At 38.9% G+C, this 22,234-nt stretch overlaps 1 non-coding gene across 1 annotated transcript; it reads left to right on the top strand.

The window, feature by feature from the left end:
- The first annotated feature begins 220 nt into the window (after positions 1-220).
- On the top strand, positions 221-292 carry TRNAV-UAC (transfer RNA valine (anticodon UAC)). Its single transcript has one exon. It is a non-coding gene; the product is annotated as a tRNA-Val (tRNA).
- Positions 293-22,234: the final 21,942 nt, after the last annotated feature.

Raw genomic sequence — 22,234 nt, 5'->3', positions numbered from 1 at the left:
TGACACCAAAGCCAGAAAACAGAATGAAAACTTTTATAGGTTTTGTTAGTATATATGTAATTATATACATATATATGTATATAGAGAGATGATAAATAGCATAGTGGATGGCATTAAAAACAAGAGAAAAATGGAAAAAACGGCAATACTTGATAGAAAAAGGTACTATGTAACATGTAACATAAAGAACTTACAAATTCATGAAAAGTTGGTGGGGGAGGGGTATATAGCTCAGTGGTAGAGTGCATGCTTTACACACACGAGGTCCTGGGTTCAATCCCCAGTATATCTCCCCATTAAATAAATAAATAAACCTAATTACCAACCCCCACAAAATAAAAATAAAAAGTTGGAGAAGGAAACAAAAAACCAATTCATAAAGAGCTATTAAAGGTGAACAAACAGAAAATTCTCTTTTTATTTTGTAATCAAAGAAATGAAAACAGCAATGCAAGAGTATTTTTTACATATCAGCTCGACCAAGATGGCGGAGTTGACAAAGTGCACGTCTGGGAGGTGGGGGTCTCGTGCACTAGTGATGACGTGTAGAGCAGTGTACCTTCTGGGAGGGCAGTGATTCATGATGTATTACAGTGTAACATGGGCACAGAAACATAGCAAATTTAAACGTAGCAATTCCAATTACAGTAATTTTCTAAGAAGACAGCTACAAAACTGAACAAAAAGATATACTTTTAGAGTATTTATAAAACTGGTCAAATTTTGTGTTTTTCTTTTCTTGTTTTTGTGTTTTTGTGCAGTACCCTGAATTTCCTGTATTATTTCAACTATTCTTTGGGTGTCTATAGTAAGCGTTGTGGTAAGTGCTGGGGATACAATGAACAAGACAGACTTTGGACAGTTTTCTTTATTACTTAAAAAATTCAAATAAAGCAATAAAATCACTTAAATTTTCTTTGACAAATAGCTTTAAAGGGTTAATTACAGCCGTATGTCGTTTGTATAATATCAACACTATTAAACTTAAAAAGCATGAAGAGTCTTTGCTTCAAACAACACCATCTACAAAGTGAAAAGACAACCCAGACACTGGAAGAAAATATTTTCAAAATATAGATTTAATAAGGGACTTCTGTCCAGAACATATAAAGAATTCCTGCAACTCAGTAACAAGGAAACAACCCAGTTGAAAACTGTCAAAGGATTTGAATGGCTATTTCTCTGCAGATGATACAAGAACGATCAATATGCACATGCGTGGGTGTGCAACATCATTACATTTAGGGAAATGGACATCCAAACCACAAATGCTTATTCTTGTGTCCACCATGGAGCCCAGTGGCGTTCCCTACACAAACAGACACTCAGCATTCAGGGTGTGTGTAGGTGGTCTGCCCCCCAACCCAGGAAGCCGAACTCCTGAAATGTACGTGCTTCTCTCTGAGAAACTTTGACTTAGAGAATCTTACCTTAAAAAATATTCTTTGAGATCCAGAATCTAGTTTTCAAAATAAGATAATCAACTGAGCTGAAATAACACTAAGCAGACGCTTAGAGACACTTGAAGAGACAGTGGACTGCTCTGGGATCCCTCTCTTCCCACAGTGCACTGAGCCCAAGATGGCTTTGATTTTAGCTGGTGTCACTCTTTTATGTGCCATTAAGAAGGGAAAAACACTGCCAATTCAACAATGTCAAGCTTCCTCATTCTTTAGAATTTTTATTTCACTTTATTTGTTTTTTCTTTTAAATTTTTGTTGTTGTCTTTCTGTTTATTTTTTGTTTTGGGGGAATTTTTATTTTGTAATTATTGAAAACATTTTTTTGTTGATTATTAAACACATGTTTTTATTATGTTGCACTGCTGTCTTCATGCCTTTATATGCTAATTTTTTATTCAGTGCTAAATCATAACGCAACCTTTCTGAGGGCATTTTGTGGCAATTAAACTCAATATGTTTACTCAAAATACACAATATCATTAACATTTTGACAAAATAAACAGCGACTACCAAGGCCTAACATTGGGAATACCACCAGAAGGATGGAAACTTTAAGGTGACTGATTAAAATACGGACTTCAGAAATCATTTATCATTTTATTGTGAAAGAATTTGAACTTAAGATCAATGGCATACAGTTACCTGTAACTTTTCCTGTGTTAACTCAACTTGGATTTTAGGGGATAATCAAATGCCCTTTTCTGAGCTTAGAGGTCCTTTTCTCTCAGCAAGATCTATTTTTACTGTCCTTTTGAGAGCCCTTATTTCCAACCTAATCAAAAAAAGGTCTTTAATTTGTTCTCCCAGTATTGCTGAGCATTAGAAAAATCCACAGCACAGTCTTTGATGCAGGTGGTTCTTTTCAACTCGTAAGACTAAAGACGAAACGGAGACAAGTCCACAGGACCCTGAGCTTAAAAGTTCTATGACTAGGTTCTTTCCAGTCACAGGAAATCCTGTTCAACTTTCTTTCTTTTATAAGAATAAAGCATGTGCCCCAGTGCCCAAGTTATCTTTCTCGTTGTCATTACATTCTACATCCCATGTTTTAGCAGTGTCCTAGGAAAAGCTTGACCACTGGGACTTTTCTTCCTTGGCCAGGGGTAGAACCTGGTCACCATCTTTCTTACATGGTTGAAGGTTTATTGGGATCTCAAAATTATACTCATAGGAGATTCCACTTTCCTTAATTCTAGATCAGACTATTCCAATTGAAGCACCAACATTAGGATTTAAAAAAGTATTGTATAATTGAAAGCTCTTTGTGGGAAAGGCCTTTAAAACTCAACTGAATCCACGTAAGTGGTATCATGTGATGTTTGTTTTTCTCTATCTGACTTACGTCACTTAGTATGATAATCTTTAGATCCATCCATGTTGCTGCAGGATACAAAGGACTGTATACAGAATAGATAAACAACAAGGTCCTACTGTAGAGCACAGGGAACTGTATTCAATAGCTGGTAATAACCTGTAATGAAAAAGTATATGAAAAAGAATATACATGTATAACTGAATCACTATGCTGTACACCAGAAATTAGCACGACACTGTACATCGGCTGTACTTCAGTTAAAGAAAACCCCGCAGCTGAGTATCCCAAACTGAATAATCCAAACCGAAATAATCATTTTTCTTCTTTTCCCCTGAATTACTGTGTCCTCTCTCTAAAGACTGACAGTAATTACTATTCATTCAGTTGTCCAAGGCAGAAACCAGGAAACCCTCAAAGACTTGCCTCTTTAAAGCCCTTGTCCTGTCTTTAGTTAGTTGCCTGTCTTTCTCTGCTATGGACTGAGTGTTTGTATCTCCCCAAATTCACAAGCTGAAATCCTAACTCCTAATGTGATGGGATCTGGAGGTGGGCCTTTGGGAGGAGATTAGGTCATGAAAAAGGAGCCCTCTAGAATGAAACTGATGCTCTTATAAAAGAGACCCCGCAGAGCTGTCTGCAGCAATGAAGAGGGCCTCGCCAGAACCCAGCCGTGCTGGCACCCTGATCTTGGACTTCAAGCCTCCACAACTGTGAGGAATTTCTGTGGTTTACAAAGCCACCCTGTCTGTGGTGTTCTGTTATGGCAGCCTGAAGGGGCTAGACACCCACTGTAGACGCCAAGCTCTGACAGGATAGAGACCACGATCATTCCTGTTTCTCTTTGCAACCCCAGTCCCTTTGCACAATGCCTATACTACATTAAAAACCCAGATGAGAATTCAATTACCTTGTGTCTTGAGCAAATGAACCCACTTATTACTAGTAAAGAACTGAGGTTGGAGGAAAACTTGGATTTTAAGTTCCTTGATTTTTAACAAGATTTTATTTTGTGTTTATTGTGTAGCCTTTCATAGGCAAACCCCTGACGATGGCTAGTAAGTGCCTGAGCTACTCATGGTTACACAGACTTTTAGAGCTAAAGAGGAACTTGGAGTAAATCCGACAGAAAGATACCATGTGATGTCACTTATATGTGGAATCTAAAAAAAATGGATACAAATAACTTATTTATAAAACAAAAATAGACTCACAGACATAGAAAACAAACTTCTGGTTACCAAAGGAGAAACGAGGGGAAAGGAATAAATCAGGAATTTGGGAGCAACATATACACACTACTGTATGAACAACACAGACCTACTGTACAGCACGGGGAACTATGTTCAATATCTTGTAATAACCTATAATGGAAAAGACTCTGAAAAAGAATATATATATGTATGTATAATTGGATCACTGCTGTATACCTGAAACACTGTAAATCAACTATGCTTCAATTAAAAAAAGAATACTCCAAAAATTAAAAAACAAAACATACATAATTTATAGACAGCAGTAAATGCAACGAAGTAAATAAAAATACATGAAACAGATGGGAAAAAAGGCACTTAGAAATCAATTCATTCTACAAATCAGGCCCAAAGAAGTTGTTTATTATCTGAAGTTGCTAAAAGAAGGAGCGCTGAGGCTGTTGGCTGGGCCCTCCAGTTGGCGTGGGTTTCTTTGTGTTTCCACAATTGGTGGGGAAGAGTCAAGTGTTGCTAACAGAACATCTTTATAAACACATGAAAAATCGTTGGGTAGAATTTTCCCTCTGATGGAAAGCTAACAAAAGATTCTTATTTGGCTCAAACTTTGGCAAAGTTAAAATATTATGGACATTTTTACATTGAAATGCGAAGATTTCGAAGTCCAGGTTTCTCTGGAGTACACAAAGCACTTTTGAGGATATTGAAGGATAGAATGGATAAAGTGGGAGGAAAAAGTTATAAAAAGTTAAGTCTTTCATTTGTTACTTTTGACACGCTACACCCAAGTAATTAGAGGCAAGGTAGTGTTCTAATAAAGCATGCCTCACTGGTTATAATCAAGTGAATCTGTTCTCATCTCCAGCACATCAAGCTGCCAAGGATTTTAATAATCACAGCGCCCAGGGGAATTAGGGAGGTATCTGCTGTTAAGTTGGTTAATGAAGTAAAGTGTTACGAGATATGTTTTCTCAGGTGGGAAAAAAAGTACTGACTGGTTTGGATATGGTATCCATTTGCTTCTTATTTTAAAATAAATTATCTAGGAAGAAATCTTGCAGTTCTCTATACCTTATTTTTTTGTCTTACTGGCATCAATGCTTCACTGAAAATGTCCTTATTGGTAAAATATACTTCGGAGGGGAAAGGAATGAGGCGTATTCTAATATTTGTGGAATGCTTTATAAGTGCCAGGTGTGTTAAGTACTTAGCCCTGACAGCCACCCCGCTGGGCAGGTATCATTGTTTCCGTTTAGAGACGAGGGGTGTGAGCCTCTGGGCTGCTAAGTTTCCCACCTCGAGTCAGTTGGAAACCAGGTTCCCAGGTGAAAGAACTTGGGTCAATCACAGGTGTCCTTCAACTCCAAGCTGGCTTTCTTCCTACCCTCTTATTCTCACTCTACTGCTGCCCCATGAAAAACTTCACATTCTAACTCAGAGTTTGGTTCAGGGCATGGAAAATTATGTCTACACAACATAATAAGACAAAGTGAGTCTTTCTTGTGATTGCAAAAAACATTTTCCATCACAGCATAAATTAGGAAATAAAAAGCACTCATCACATGAAAATTATTCTTCCTCTTTGCCGCAGCATTGCAGTCAAGTTTTACTGTATCCAAAACTAATAAACAAAATTTTAAAAATTGGTTACAATAAAAACAATGGCATGCATTAAAGATTTTTTTTCTTTTGGAAGATTAAATCCAGAGAAACATAATATCCTGGTAAAAAAAAATGAGCAACTGAGAGTGCTAAAGGAATAGCTTTTGGATTTTAATTTAATTTATTATTATTTTTTAACATTTTTTATTGAGTTACAATCATTTTACAATGTTGTGTCAAATTCCAGTGTAGAGCACTATTTTTCAGTTATACATGAACATACATATAATCACTGTCACATTTTTTTTCTCTGTGAGCTATGGATTTTAATTTATTTTCTCATGTGCTTTTCCTCTACCAATACCCTAATTTATAAGAAAAATAAGGAATAAAGGTATCTATTTTATTTCTCTCTCAGCCCTCATTCTTCCCTACCTCTGCTGGAAGAGTCTCTCTGTTCCAGCAAAGCTTTCTCTGAGCCTTTAGTTCATCAATCAGTTTCACAGCTAAAGACCAAATGGTATAGCTCGTGTATCTACTTCATAAAAGAGCTGGCTGTGCCTTGATTAGCGTGGAATTTGTTCTTCCTCTTCTAGGGCAGAAAATAATTAAAGTTATCACGTAATTTAAATCAGGAGAAAGTTAATCCATAAAAATGTCATCAGAAAACAAAATAAAGACCAATATATTCAATGATAGATTCAAAACCATCTAGCTAAGACTGAGAAGCTACTAATCGCATATGCTTAGCCATAATTTGTACGGTTTTATTCAAAATAATTACTCAGATCAAGAATTTCTGTAGGCTGTCCATTCTAATTGCTTTCTATTTTTAAAGTAATGTCTGACAAACGGTATGTCCAATATAGTAATTAGTTCCGCAATTTATATGTGTTGGCTATTATTCTAAGTTTCAGAGAACTCATTCTCAGACTGGCATATTTTGAGCCTGGATTTCTTCAGATCAACTTTCTTAACTGAATTATAGGGAAGCCTTTCTTAAGGCTACAGAAGGAAATCAACCATGCCAATGCTTTCCACTTAAGTAATAATCTTACGATTTGACACGAATGTAATAATAAATACTCATTTTCACAAGGCAATTGTTAAGGTATGTTCAGTTCATTTTTTGTTTAGCAAAATGAGTTCGTTTTTTATAAGAATATTTTCCTCCCTGTAGAATATATCTTTAATATACATTTTTCCTTTTTCTCTCAGCAAGTATATATATTATTATCATTTTTTCTTTTTTTTACACTCCCCCCCCCCACGTTTTCTCTCCTTTAAGAAAAAGAATTATTCACATAGGGCAACAAAAGAGAAGCCAGGCAGGAAAGAAAAATTCCATGGAGCCTAACCAAGCATGGGAATTAGAGACCAGAAGGACCTCTATTTAGAAAAAAGATAGAACACCCTTCTCTGCAGAGGGTTTCAGGGCAGATGTGGCTTTGTGAAGAATTTTGGAATAGATGGCAGAGTAGACCGTGTAGCTCGCCTGGCAGTGGTCGCTCCTCATTCCTGGAGTGCAATTTCCCTCGGAATTACTCCAGATTATTTTTCCAGTAAGACTACCTCCTCAATCCTCACCACTGCCCCCATCACAGAAAATCAGGCCCAGTGTGAATCTAATTCTGTTTTTTCCCCTTTAAGTATGCATTTCCAAGTACGACATAAAGTGTGTTGCAAAAATATGAAACAGAAAATCTGATATTAGCGATTGTGGGTGATTTAAATTCTCTTCTTTAAAAAAATGAACTTTTTTCCATAAAATTTAAGATAATGTTGTTTTAAAAACCGGAAAAAGATGTTCGAGCATACAAATGAATCTTCTCCTCTGACTAGAGAAGCTCAGGGGTAAAGACTACTTTCTGAACCCCGCCTCGCAGTCACGATTAAACGGGGAACTAAACCGAGTTTCCGTCTCAGTCATTTGCCGAGAAGTTTCTGCAAGTCTCCAAGTCTGCTTTTCGCTTTGTTCTGTTTTACTTGTAATTTTAATTGGAAAACACTTAGAATTGGCATTGCTTCAATTTTTGGCAACCTAGTGTTTAAAGGATCACATTAACCCAGAGTCCACTGTAACCAATGGATTTAAAGAATACGAAGTTAATTAATCGACGTGAAGATCTAAACTTTTTGCTTCCACTGGATCTCAGTTAGATTTTATATGAATATTTTCCCTCCCCATAGAATATATCTTTAATATACTTTTCCCCTTTTTCTCTCAGCAAGTATATTCATTTATATTATTTTTTCTAACCCCCCCTTCCCCCACATCTTTTGTCTCTTAAAAAAACAATTATTCACGTAGGGCAACAAAAGAAAATCCAGGAAGGAAAGAAAAATTCCATGGAGCTTAACCAAACATGGGAATTAGAGACCAGAGGGACCTCTATTAAGAAATAAAAATAGAACACCTTTCCCTGGGGAGGGTTTCAGGACAGATGTGGTTTCGTGAAGAATTAATTTAAATTCTTATTATATCATTTGTCACTATCCTGAGCTTCATTAACTGAAATAAAGCACAAGTATTTTGTTTTGCCCAATGCAAGAGCTGTAGACAGTTATTTAAATGGTGGTCTGCATTTAGTTAAAAACGTATGATCAGAGTTGAATGATTTGCTTTAAGAATGTCCAAGGCCAGGGTAGTGAAAAATAAACTGTGTTAAAAAGGGCAAACATAGTAATCAGAAAAAAAAATTAATTCCAGAGTAAATTTCGTTCCAAGACAGGGAGATATGTTAGGGCCCAGATGAGATGTACAAATCTGTCTAAACAACACACGTCATTCTCCAGATCAGGGCTATTCTCATAATACCAGGGCATACATCCTTTAGATTCAGGAGGGAAAAAAGAGAATTGCTAATTGCTATGGTTTGTTTGGGAGTTTCCTGGCACGTGGGACTTTTAGTGCTAAAGTGAGGGCAGTCCCGGGTGAATCAAGGCTGTTGGTCTCTCTGCTCCATTATCCATAGGGGAACGAGGCTTTTGGCCACTCACAGCATGAGCAGAGAAATGTCTTAGCTTCTGTGCATCAAAGAAGCATCTCTAGTGTCCAGATGGGAGACAGCTTTCTCTTTACCCCTCAGTTGGTGTCTCAGCTCCAGAAAGAGGCAGGTCTGAAATTTTCAGCAACTTCTTGACACAACTCTGATCAAAGGGTGTTCAGATCTGCAGCTCACAGGGAAAGGGACAAAATAAAAAGAAGTCATCCTGGTCATGTCTCAGTAATGATTGGCTGTGGAACTCAGATCAGAGACAGATGTGTTTCTAGAAAACTCAGCCGCTGTGCTAGAACCAGGCAGGTGATTATCCAGAGGCACACGTCTGTTTTAGGCATTTCCCTTTGTTAAGTTTAGAAGAGAACATCATTGGATCGATCATCAGGAATGGATACATGACGCGCCAGCTTGGGGTGACAGAGCTCGGCCATCTTTCTGCAGAGGAATTTTATGACCAGACATTTCTGCATTAACTTGACCTTGATTAAGCTTTGAAACAGTGCATTCAGTGATGTTTCAGGAAGGTAGCTTGTGGATCCTCCCTGTCAAAAGCCCTTTCTTCAGCAGCAGTATTGAGCCAGGTGCCCTGGACTTTCCGGTAAACAATAACTTGGTGTCTTCAGAGTATCTGCAGAGCCTCCGTCTATTCTGGAGTTTCCTTATTGGATGAAGGTCCTTGCTGAATGTTGGGGTTAGCCGTCACGCCTACATCTGTCAACTCCTGCTTATTTCCCTCCAGCTCAAAATTTTCCTGAGAAAACTTCTCTTCTGGGATTGTATGTTCACTGGTAAAGCTCCTTAAGGTTCCCTACTTGGAGCTGCAGGGTTTTCCTTGAGCATCCATTAGAGTTTGGGCCCGTTTCAGGGGAGAAGTGTCATGGTGTATTGTCTTTGTTTTTCACATCTGACAACTTATTTTTCAGTTTGGACTGGAACATTGTCTTTGTTATCCTCAGTTTTGTTAAGATGTTTTGTTTTCTAGCGAGAAAAGGAAGAAGAAAGAAAGGAAGGTGGGGAGAAAGGGAGAAAGGCAGCCACTTTAAATACAGCAGTGACATGTATGTTTCAAATGAATGGCCGGCGTTATCCCCTTCAGCTGTGATGAAGGCGAGGGAGCTGCCGTTAGCACCATCGTTAGGGCTGTTCCTGAAGGATCTGCTCATTTAGCTAGAAAGGAGCACAAAATAAATGGCAAGGGTGCAGATCTTCAGCCTTTGCAGATGCATCCCTGGAAGACATGAGAACATGTCTTCTGAACCGAGAAAATAGTAAAAATGATTACAGAATTGAGTGAGTTACTTAGAAAACAAATAAGAAAAAAATTTAGGATTCTTCATACAGGTAATAACTGGACAGAAGATATATTAGAATACAACATTTCATAAAAACGAAAATAATTTACCTACGGATAAAGTGAGTAGGGATTGCGCACTACCAATATAAAAGTAACTGTCAAAATCTAATGAAGGGAATACAAGAGACCCAAATGAAAACAGAGATAAAGACATACCGTGTTCTGGAGAAGAATATTCAATAGTGTAGTATGATTAACACTCTCTCTTTTTTTAATAAAGATATGTTGGTTTTTAATTTTTAAAAAATTTTATTTATTAGAACTTCTTTTTTAAAGTTTTTTTTTTTTGGAGGAGAGAGATAATTAGATTTATTTACTTATATGTTTAAATTTTTTTTTGATGGAGGTACTGCGGATTGAGCCCAGGACCTTGTGCATGCTAAGCATGTGCTCTACCACTGAGCTATACCCTCCCCACAACATGTTGATATTTTAATGGGGGAAAACAGCCAGAAGAAACACAAAAATATTTTTAAAATACAGCATCATTGCCACAGCACATGGAAACATTTCCATAAAAAATGAACTATTTCCACTTGAACTAAAGGTATTAACACTCTCTTAATTTATGTTCCCTTAATAAATCTCCATAATACAATACCAATGCAAATAAAAGAAGTTATTTTTAGTTAGAGATAATTGATACTAAAATTTATTTGAAAGTAAATTAACATGTGAAAACACACAGGACAACTTCTAAGAGGGTGAAAACTAAAAGTGCACCAGCCCCCACCAGGGGTTAACTTATCATATAATGTACAGAAGCTAAACCTGTGTTTTACTGGAATATGAATAAATGGATGGATCCAGGGAAACGAACAGAACAGAGGTTGGAACTACTCAGGATGTTGGTTTCCAGATGACAGTGGCTTCATGAAAAGAACCAGACAGATTCCATCCCTCATTTGACTCTACTTACCTTCCTGAATGCAGCAGAAACAGCTGGTTCCAGGTCACCCAAAAAAGACTGGCTCCTGGAGAAGCACGTGCCATCTAGGGGAACCCAAGTGTCCAGCAAATGCCTGTCAGTACATCAGCTTATTACAGATAAAATTGAATTAAGATCCCAACTATGGCTGGGATCTGGGGCCAAATGGCATTTTCTAATAATCCGTTCTAAATTTAAGTTACTGTCCGTAGCCAGAGCTGGATGACTGTAGCTCCATCCCCACCCACCCCAGCTTCAGTGACAGAGTGTGCCCTATAACATCACTGCCTGATGGAGCAGAACATGGGTGTTTCTTGAGGAAAAGCCACTGGGAAAGAGAAGGAGAATGAGAGAAGGTCCCAGAAGGGGAAAAGTGGAATGTGCTTCATTTCCTTTCCTGAGCCCACCAGTCAAGATATGCTGATGGGACTCTGCCTGACCAGGAAGATGACTTTGGCCATCCCTAAGTTTTGCTGAGACACACAGCTGTCCAAGAGACAGTAGGTTTGGAAAAGGGATATCATAGGGGTCAGTCATCAATTTTAAAATAGACTAAGTTTCCTAAGAGAAATGGTACTTTCCTTCTCTTTCTGTGGCCTCAGTAGTAACAAGATAAACAGGGAAAGGGCTCTGTGAAATACACAAACAAGTAAAGACCCCCAAAGTGCTCAGCCTTGTTTTTTTAAAAGCAGAGATGCTAAAATGAAAAGAAAAATGGGAACAGCTGCCCAAAGCAATAGAAGTTGGTATGAGCGCTTTAAGAAAATGAGAAGAAATATATGTGTATATATATGCATGACTGAGACATTGTGCTGGACACATTGTAACTGACAGTACTTCAATTAAAAAAACAAACACAAAAAGAAGATGAGACCCTTATCTGAAGTCCTTAGAATTCATTTGGATAGAGTAAAATTAGAGGTTAGACATGTAGATGGATCAAGGGGTTTTGCAACCACTGTACGTTACTAGTGTCAATTAAATTCTTAGGACAGATTTTATAATTTTGAGGTTTCAGCCATAATCATTATCCACAGGGCAATGAAACACTCTCTTGGGAACGATTTCAGCTGACCATCTGATATAGCTCAAGTTCATATATTCTGCTGACCTGTGTGAAGATACATACACATAAGGCATGCTCACTTTGGAAGCTTCTCAGCATTCACGTTCAACAGATGGACCACAGAGATCTGCTGAAGGAAAGAAGTTAACAAGCCTGGGGACATTGCCATCACCTGAGGACAAATTTCAAAGGAGGGTTTTTGTCTACCTACCTCTCATAACTCTAATGAGCAGACATCTATATTTTAGTGCCCCACGGGGACCTGGGAAGTATGTTCTCTCTGTCTCTTCTAGGCTTAATTAAGGAAGCTGAGTGCTTATTTTAAATTGCATATTAATATAATTTGAATAAAAATTAGTGAAACTTCAAACATTTGCCATCATCCTTTTCAATCATTTCAAATCACTCATTCATTAACATTTATTGGAAACTCATAGCTACTATATACATCATGAGAATTAGAGGGGATGTAAACCTGTCTATGACATTGTCTCTTTAATCAAGAAATTTATAGGCCCTTTGGGGAATTAGGCTTGCAAAAACTAATTTTAAAGTGTATATATATATATAAGGTGTGATAATCGATAAGCATTAACCACACAAAAGTACATTTGTTGCACAAAACAAGCAATCAACTCTGGAGAAATCGGCACAGGATTTCATAGAAATACAGAGAAAACAAATTTTTCATAATATACTTATACAACATTCAAATGCATTCCCTCATGTGTCAGGTAGGGTAATTTTTTAGATGATACGTTTTGATAGTATTAAGCATAGCTCCATGAATGGATGAAAATTGTTCACTTAATGTTACATATTATGGGGGGGTTGATATAGCTCAGTGGTAGAGTGTGTGCTTATCATGCATGAGGTCCTGGGTTCAATCCCCCATGCCCCCATTAGATAAATCAATAAACCTAATCACTTCCCTGCCCCCAAAAATTTAAAATAAAAAACAAAACCCCCCAAAACCACACATACAAAAACACAAACTAAAAAAAAGTTTAAAAAGGAGAAGGTGGGTATAGCTCAGTGGTGGAGCACATGCTTAGCACGCACAAGGTCCTAAGTTCTATCCCCAGTACTTCCATTAAAAAAAAAAAAAAAAAAAGGAAAACTAAATAAATTAAAAAAAAAACTTATTACAGAGAAGAAAGTTGCTAATGAGTAAATGTTTTGCTTTTGTGTTTTTGTTGTCATTTTAAATTAATGGTGTAAAGGAAACTCCCAGCTACTTTCCCCGTGACTTGACAACGCATTTTCAAGATGAGCCCGGGATCGAATTTTGGGATTAAGCTCATAGGTTCTATGCCTTCATTCTTTCCTCGGTGTTTAAGAATTTAATCCTTATGAGATTAGATTTTTGCCCCAAATGGGACACAATTCAGGTTACTTTTCTATGATATGGAAACTGAAAAGATCCATGATGAGAAGGCAGAAAATTCAGGGTTCTCTGAAGTAGCCGTTTATGGGCCAAGCTGCACAGATGACTGTTACTCACTAGATGGCAGGATACTAACAGAATGCTCCGGCTTCCTGCACGTGCTAGGTGATGTGATTTAAGGGCCTCCACATCGCTGCAAAATTCAGTGATTCATTAAGTGACGTTAAAGATGTATGTAGAATAGATAAACAAGATTATACTGTATAGCACAGGGAAATATATACAAGATCTTGTGGTAGCTCACAGCGAAAAAGAACGTGACAATGAATATATGTATGTTCACGTATAACTGGAAAATTGTGCTCGATACTGGAAATTGAGACAACACTGTAAACTGACTATAACTTAATTTAAAAAAAAGGAAAAAAAGATATATGAAGATTCTGAAATAGCCTCGGCCACAGATGGAAGTAGTTTCTAGAAATAAACAATAGAATCTTAGATTTGTAAAGGACTTTTTTTATCCCATTGCCTCTCCCATACCCCCAGAACCTTGCCTTCTTCTGGGATTCGTAGGATGGTTATCTTTAAAATCCTTGAACTTCCTAACTCAGAAAGCTAGGGGGATATATTGAACCTGTCCTCCCTCTCGCCCATCTTAAATCGCCCACATTAAATACTGTGAACAAGGGTCTACTTCCACAGGTGGCCTTTCTGATGCCACCTCTCTCTTGTTTATTCCTCCTAATACAGTCAGGGCACTGCTCTGGGTAAGTCTTGCTTATTTCTTACATAGTCTGTTGTAATTGTCTCTTACCTGTCTGTTCTGCCTTGAGTCTTGGCATGACCAAGCTAACCCCCATACTGCCTCCTGCCTCCACCTGATCTTTCCAAAACACACATTTCATCCCATCAGGCTATTTCTCAAATCCTGTGGGGATCGCTTTTTACTTATCAGATGGGCAAAAAAAATTAAAACAAAATGTGATGAAAACTCACCATTGGATAAATTGGGAGTTCGAGATTTGTAGATACTACTATATATAAAATAGATAAACAAGTTGCGCTACTGTAGAGCACAGGGAACTGTATTCAATATCTTGTAGTAACCTATGGTGAAAAAGAATATGAAAATGAGTATATGTGTGTTCATGTATAACTGAAGCGCTGTGCTGTACACCAGAAATTGACACAACACCGTAACTGACTACACTTCAATAAAAACATATATATTAAAAAAAAATTGATCAGCCATAAAAAAAGAACCATTGGGAGGATAGGTGCCCTGATGAGCGGGCTGTTGAGCATCTCTATTTGTGACAGGCAGTGGTGCGATATTTTTAATAATAAATATTCCCTGGGAGCAATTCCTCGGCCATGATTTTTGTTGCAGCGTTTTTCCTAAGACCCAAACCTGTAATGAATGTTAATGTGAATCAGCAAAGATGTGTTTCAAGTATTGTTTGGAATGTTAACATAATGGATTACTGTGCCGTCCTTAAGAATAAAGTGAACCAAAATGTGTTGACAAGGCACTACCTTCAAGGTGTATCATTAATTGAAAGAACAAGGTGCAGAGTGAAATGCAGAGCATGAATGAGTCACTTGTGTTAGGATATTTATTTCCTGTTTTTTGCAGGTGTACCTGCAAACTCGCATAAATATCAGAGACAACGTAGCATAGTGGTTTAGCAGCATAGATGTGGACCCGTGTTTGCTGGGTTCAAAGCCTGTCTCTACCACTTACTAGTTCTTGCACCCTGGGCAGGTTGGTTTTCTTTCTGTGCCTCAATTTCCTCTTTGTAAAATGGAAATGATAGCAGTAACTGCTGAGTAAGGCTGTTATAAGGACTAAATGGGTCACTAAAGATGCCTTACTTCAAACAGCGTCTGACATGTAATAAGATCTGTATTAGTGTTGACTCTGGATTCATACTTTATTCAACCTCTTTCTGGAAGGAGATGTAAGAAACATTTCTGGAAGGTGGGTTTAGGGGCTGAGGGATGTCTTTTTATACATACATGTATATATTGCACAAGTAGCATTAAAAAGGGATTATCTTTTAAAAACCCTTCAGGGGTTCTCCGTCGCTTTCGGGTGAATTTGAAATTAACTGGTGTGTCACTCAGGACCGTCCATGTTTGGCTGTTTGGCTTCAATGTGTGTTGCTCTCCTATCCACGGATACAGGATTTATTTAACATCCCTTGAATCTCTGATGTTCTTTCAGATGTCCTTTCCTCTGCCAGGATGTCCTCCTCTCCTTAAGATGTCTGTGTGATCTGGAACGCTCTCAGGTCTCCCCTCCAGCAGTCCTGGGTTAGAGAGCTTATCTACTTGGGGTGGTTACTGGCTTAAATATTTGCCTCACCCATTGATTGTGAACACTTAACGGCAGGAACTCTGTCTTTTTCATCATTATATATTTACTGCCTGTCCCAGAGACCCAGTATTCGCCTTAGAAATATTACATTAATAAATGAACTGTAATTGACACATCATTGTAAACTGACTATACTTCAGTAAAAAAAAGAAGAAAACAAACAAAAAATAATATCAATGAACTATAAACAAAGCCCTTCCCCAACCCAGAAATTCCTTCGAAGGCAGTCTCTCTCAGCTATGGAAAATCCACCGGGTATTTCAAACTGGGTGGCTTAGAAATTGGTTGCACATGTGTAGAAAGGCTTAAAGAGTGAAAAGAGGATATTGAGGTGTCTAATTTTAATGACTGTGAGAAGTTCTTAAGGAAGAGCGACAGCAGGGTAGAGGGGAGTTACGGAACCTAGGAGTGTGATGGCAGGACTCCGGGTGGTGGTGGGGGGCTGGGGCTTTGGCAACGGGAGGGAAGCTCTGCAAACCGTGCTGGGATTCTGAAGAAGGGGTCAGACTTGCTGGATGTCAGACCCTGGACGTGGCTGTGACCTGGTGGGTGCAGACTGCTGGGGCAGAGGTGATGGGTAGGTTCCGGTTAGTCCTGAACGACAGCCAGCTGGCACAGGACTCTTGGAAAGGTGCTTTGCAGCGTTTCAGCTCCAGCATCACAGAGGTGCATGCAGAAGGTTGGACTTGTTGCCAAAAGACAATAGCGAAATAACTGGCTTCAAAGGGTGATGTATTCAAGATTTACTGCACTTTCCAAGTTGGCTTTGTAGACCTGAAGGACAATCGATAATGCTTGACAATTATTCGTTTTTAAGCTCCAGCCTCAAAATTCCTGCAAAATTACCTTATATTTATATGACACGTTATGATTTTTTTCAGTGTAGTTTCACATCCCTTTCACTATCTGTTTCTGAGCTTCACAACGCACATAATTATTTCCATTTTATACATCAATTTAGCTCAGCTTGTACTTCTTAGAGCTTGTGGGGTGGTTATGTTGTTTTCAGTTTTTATTTAAAAAGCCTTTCTGACTTACAGGAAATTTGCAAGAAGAGTAGAGACGAATCACCACCAGCAATGTCGGAATGTGCCTGCTTCTGCGTACTCTCGCCAGCGAGCTTGTTTAGTGGTGATCCCAGACTTCACTATGTATTTGCCTTTACCAGTGGGAACTTTCCTTTCCTTTAGACTCTTACCTCTTGTCACAGCCTTTTCTTTTCCATTTAAAGAAGACCTGTTAACACTTTTTAGGGTGGGTTTAGTATTGATGATCTCTTTTAGTTTTTGCTTGTCTGGGAAATTCTTTCTCTCTCCTTCGACTCTAAATGATAATCTTGCCGGGGTGGAGTACCCTAGTTCGTCAGTTTTTCCCTTTCAGCACTTTGGATATATCGTACCACGCCCTTCTGGCCTGCAAAGTTGCTGCAGAAAAATTGGCTTGTAACCTTATGGGGGTTCCCTTGTATCTGACTCTTTATTTTTCCCTTGCTGCCTTTAGAATTCTCTCTTCAGCTTTAACTTTTGGCCATTTTAATTATGATATGTCACAGTGTGAATCTGTTTGGATTCATCTTGTTTGGGACCCTCTGAGCTTCCTATTCCTATGTTATCTGTTTTCATCTTCAGGTTTGGAAAGTTTTCCACCATAATTTCATTTTTAGCTCCTTCTTCTCTCTCTTCTCCTTCTGAGACCCCTATAATGTGAATGTTGGTATGACTGATATTGGACCCAGAGGGCCCTTAAACTGTTCTCATTTTTAATTGTTGTTTTCTTTTGCTGTTCTGATTTGGTGATTTCCATTATCCTACCTTCCAGATCACGCCTGCACTTTTCTGTTTCACCTAGTCTGCTTTTATTTCCTTCCAGTGTGTTTTTCATTTCAGTTAGCATATTCTTCAATTTTGACTAATTCTTTTTTTTGTTATAGTTTCTAGTTCCTGTTAAAATTCTCACTGAGTTTTGTCTGGTAAACTATTTCTTTTTCATTAATTTTGTTTAGAGGTTTTCTGTTACTCTTTCAGTTGAAATGAATTCCTCTGTCTTCTCATTTTGCTTGACTTCCTCTCTCTGACATTAGGTGAAACAGTTACCTCTTGTGGTCTTACAGAGATGAGGGGTGTCTTTATGTGGCAGCACGCCTCCACAGTCTGCCTGCGCCCGTTGTCTTTGGTGGGAGAGCTGGATCTGATGAACAAAGTCACATCTTTCTGCAGGGTGGGCTGGCGGCTGTCACCTGGTTAGGAGCTGGGGCTGTGTGTGGAAGGTAGAAGGTGGGGCTGTAAGTGGCCAGAGCCAGCTGTGAGCTGGGGCTTCGCCTCTGCTCAGTGGCCGTCGTTGCTGTATCAGGGGAGGAGTCAGTTCCCAAGTGGCTGGAGCTGAAGCCCTGAGGGTCGGATCGGAGCCGCTCCATTTCCTTTAAGCGTGTGCTCTCCCCGCTCCCAGCCAGCAGCGCCCTCTCCCCAGAGAGGAGCAGTCCTGGGGCCGGAGGGGCTGGTGCAGGCACTCGGCGAGGGTCTGGGCGTGGGTCGCGTCAGCCCTGGCTGCAGTCAGCCACCCAGCCTGCTTCTGATGTGCTGTCTCTTTTAGCAGCAGTAACAGCCGCCCCCGCCCTGCTCAGGTGCTGTTCCAGGTCTGAGTCACCTTTGTGCCTCACAGCCGTGCTCGCTCCTTGGCCACTGCAGTCCACACCCCCGTGTGAAGCTGCACTGTGAGTCTGGTGGGGCTGGAGCAGTTGCTAGGCTCAGGCTGGGGCACCTGCCAGGGCAGTCGTGGGCTACCAGCCAGTGGCCCACGCTGTTTCATTCCACTCTCTCCTTCCTGTTTTGGGAGTAAGCAAGGCTGTGCTCTCTCACAGGTGGAATCCAGGCTTCCCACGGCCCTCCAGCCAGCCCTCCAACCAGCCCAGGGGGCTCGTCTTCCTAGAGCTGGACCCCAGAGCTGGGCTTGGGCTGCTTACTCCCTGGTCTCTGCTCACACGACCGCCCTGCTCTTCTGAGTCCCCTCCCAGGGGCACAGGTCCCCGCCTGATTGCTTCTCTTTCCTTCCTAACAGATTCTGTGTGGATCCTTCTTACTGCCTTGGTTGTCTAAGAGTCTTTCTGCCTGTCTGCCGTCCGTTTCCAGTGGGAACCGCTCCACATGTAGGTGTATTCTGTGTTCATGGGGGAAGGTGAGCTTCTATATGGAGAGACCTGTGGTTAGACATGTGAATAAAATTGGCCCAAGCCTCCAACCCTCATCCTGTCAAATATATAATGATTTCCCTGTGACATCTGTGGATTCTCAGGTTACTAGAAAAGTCAGTCCAGGTTGTGTCAGCCACACGCAATCTGAGGAACAACACAAACATTGGGGGCATTTCTTCTCTTCTGTCCAAAAATGAAATATTAGGGAGTGAGACAATTTGTTCCATTTACCTTTCTTTATTTTCTGCCCTAGCCAAATAAATAGACTTTCCCCACACCCTCCTTTTCCTAGTCCCCCATGGTAAGATTCTTTATATTATTTAAAACATGCAGATGGAAAACTGAAAAGACTAAACTTAACTACAGAAACTGTCTCAGAAACCAGTTCTACAACATCTATTTATTAAAATGATAAAAGTGTTTTTTTAACACTAATAAAGGATTTTTTTAAAGAAGGTAGAGAGTTGAAGAAAAGAGTAAGAATTTTAGAAGACACTTTTGTATGAACTTATATACGTTAAAGTTCCTAATTTAGTAATTAAACTTGTGACTTTATAAATTAGTGGGCTTTGTAAACTAGCGAGCTTAAATTTAATTATAATAAATTATAATATTTAGATGAAATCGGAAGCCAATACTAAATCACCCAAGGGCATGGTTGGTATCCTAGGATATTAATTAAACCTGCATTCACAAGATTTAATTAAGTCAGCTGAGAATATCCTTTGCCTTTTTTTTTTTTTTTTGTTATCATGGTAAGAGATAGTGGTAGTTTTCTTACCTAAGACCTTTTCTGAGTCCTAGTACACAATATGGATATTTGACAGCAGGCTTAATTCATCTGAGGTTAGTTCTAAATGAAGTGAAAAAATCAGCAGCTTAAATTATTAAGGCACTTAAAATATGTTATCAAATAAATCAACATGCCCTGAATTCTTATGTTTACATAGCAGAACAAAGCAAGTAAAGACACTATCCTGAGCCTATTAAATAGATCCGTCCAACCTTGTGGGTATTGAGTGGGTATGATGAAAACAGTTTAAAATCCCCTCTGAAGAAGGATAAATCAGTAGCACACTGAGAGAATGCAAAGTACAAATGTGTAGCCCGTATGTCTGTCAAAAGCTGAGAGTTGAAGGTGAGCATTAATAGTGACTTCATCTTTGCATAATGGAAATTTAACAGCTCAGTAGCATGTTCAGCAGTAATGTGCCATTTGATAATATAATTCAAAGATAAAATCCAAGAAAAATGTTGAATAAAATAAATAATATATACCTTATTTTATAAGGAAAAATAACTCCTGGGTAAACATGCCAGATTTATAATTTGGAACATTTAATTGGGCATTAATCAAGAATAACACAGCACATTAGCTCTTGGGCAGTGTAAGTAAATACTCTGAAAGAGAACATTTAAGGAAGTCATCTAAAGTTTATTTAGATGGTTCATGGGATTTGGAAACTGAGAACTAAAATTGATTATATAGGATCTTTAAACCTAATTCCTGCTTTGAATTGTGTCAGTAGAACCATGTACTTTTAGTCAGAGGAAGGTTATTTAATCCCCGGTTTCCAGATGAAATAGAGAAAGGAAATGGAGTGAAATCTATCTCTACATAAACAAATCATGCCCCTTATTAATAACACTTCTGCTATACAGGATAAACTAGTCGGATTTGTAATACCTCAATCCTATTATTCAGTAAAAACAAGGAAAGTGCACATCATAATGCAGGGTTTTTCTTGGATCAACGAGAGATTATTTGGTTAAAGGGACCACTGTATGGAAGACGAGGAGGAGAAATGAAAGTTTTAAGCAAGAACTCCAGGAGAAAGTGGAGGAGGGATGGAGTGAGGCACATTTTCACCTTATCATGCTCAGCCTAGGGGTGCACAGGAGCAATGGTGACCGCAGATCAAGTGATGGTTCTTTTCTTTATCCGCCTTGCAGACACCTCCCCTACATTTCATTCAGATGAGGCTGCGTTAGCATTGTTGGTCGCTGGACATTTCTCAGTGGTCATTTCATCACCTTAGATATTTTCTAGAGATTCTTGGAGATCATCAGACTATCAAAGATTTTAAAGAACTGAGCTATTTTCTGAAATTTTCTGGTGATTTGGTCTCTGCCGACACAATTCTGTGGCTTGAGCATTTGCTGGTTCTAGAGGATGGACAGGAACATTAGGGAATCACTCAGTAGCTGTAGAATCATCCAGGCCTACGAGATATCAATTCTCTGAAGCCAGTGCTTCCTGGAACAGCTAATTTGATCTCAGTTACAGACCAAATATCCAGCCCGTAACCGTTTAGAATTTTAACATAGAATTCCCTGACTTCCGGAGTCATATAAATTCTCTCGTTTTCCACTTTTTACACTTCACTAGTCATCCTCTTCTTTTTCCACTTGGGAAACTGTCAGAAAACTGCAGAGTCTGCAGCTAGAGAATTGAGAAAGTAAGCAGGGGAGAGTCATGTCTTCAACATACATTTACTGAGAACCTATGTGGCAGGCGATAGGATGCTGCTGATATACTATTTTAGTTCTTCAGAAAACTTCCTGCAAAACATTAAATCCACACCCAATCTGACTAATTATGCTTGGGGGGGGGAAACACATTTTCCCCCCTATTTTACGTGTATTTATTTTATTCTATTCTCATTGATGATTGTCATACAACCTACAAAAAGTACAAAAGCCTAATCCATTTTCCAGTACCAGATTAGAGCCACGTTGCAAAAAGGAACTGTATGGTAAATTACAAGAAGCGTTTGGGTGTCCTGTACGAGTCATAACTGCCTGTCACACGATGTACTTAAATCTATAAATACCGCCACAGGAGAATCTCTTGTCTTTGCAGTGACAAGGCTTCTAAAACTGAAGTAAACTTATCAGATGTCCAACAAAAAAGGGGGATTTTGGCCCTGTTTTCCGATATTCCAATGTTGTAGTCTATCCAGTCCACGTTTTAAATAAATCTGTTAGCTATTTTTTTGAAAGAAAAGAATATTTACACCTTAAGAATTTTATACAATTCAGCCTCACCATCAAATAATTGTTTTTGAATGGGATTTTTAGCTTATTTAGTATTTCTGGAACTTTCTATTACTAGCAGCTTTCCCCACTACATTGATAATACATCATTTGCTAGATTAATTGGCTACATGAACCCTTCACAGCTCTCTGACGTAGAGAATCAGTGTTGGTCCTTGTATTCTTGGGCTATTTTAATATTCTGGGGCTGACAACTCGTTTGTTTGTTCATTCATTCTACGTCTTCTACGGAAAAGACGCCAATGGGAATGTCTGCTCTTTGTCTTCTTCTAAGACTTGCAG

This window comes from Camelus bactrianus, chromosome 20 (genome assembly GCF_048773025.1).
Source record: "Camelus bactrianus isolate YW-2024 breed Bactrian camel chromosome 20, ASM4877302v1, whole genome shotgun sequence".
Taxonomy (NCBI): Eukaryota; Metazoa; Chordata; class Mammalia; order Artiodactyla; family Camelidae; genus Camelus; species Camelus bactrianus.
The sequence above is the reverse complement of the archived record's forward strand: the minus strand, read 5'-3'. Positions and strand labels throughout refer to the sequence as shown.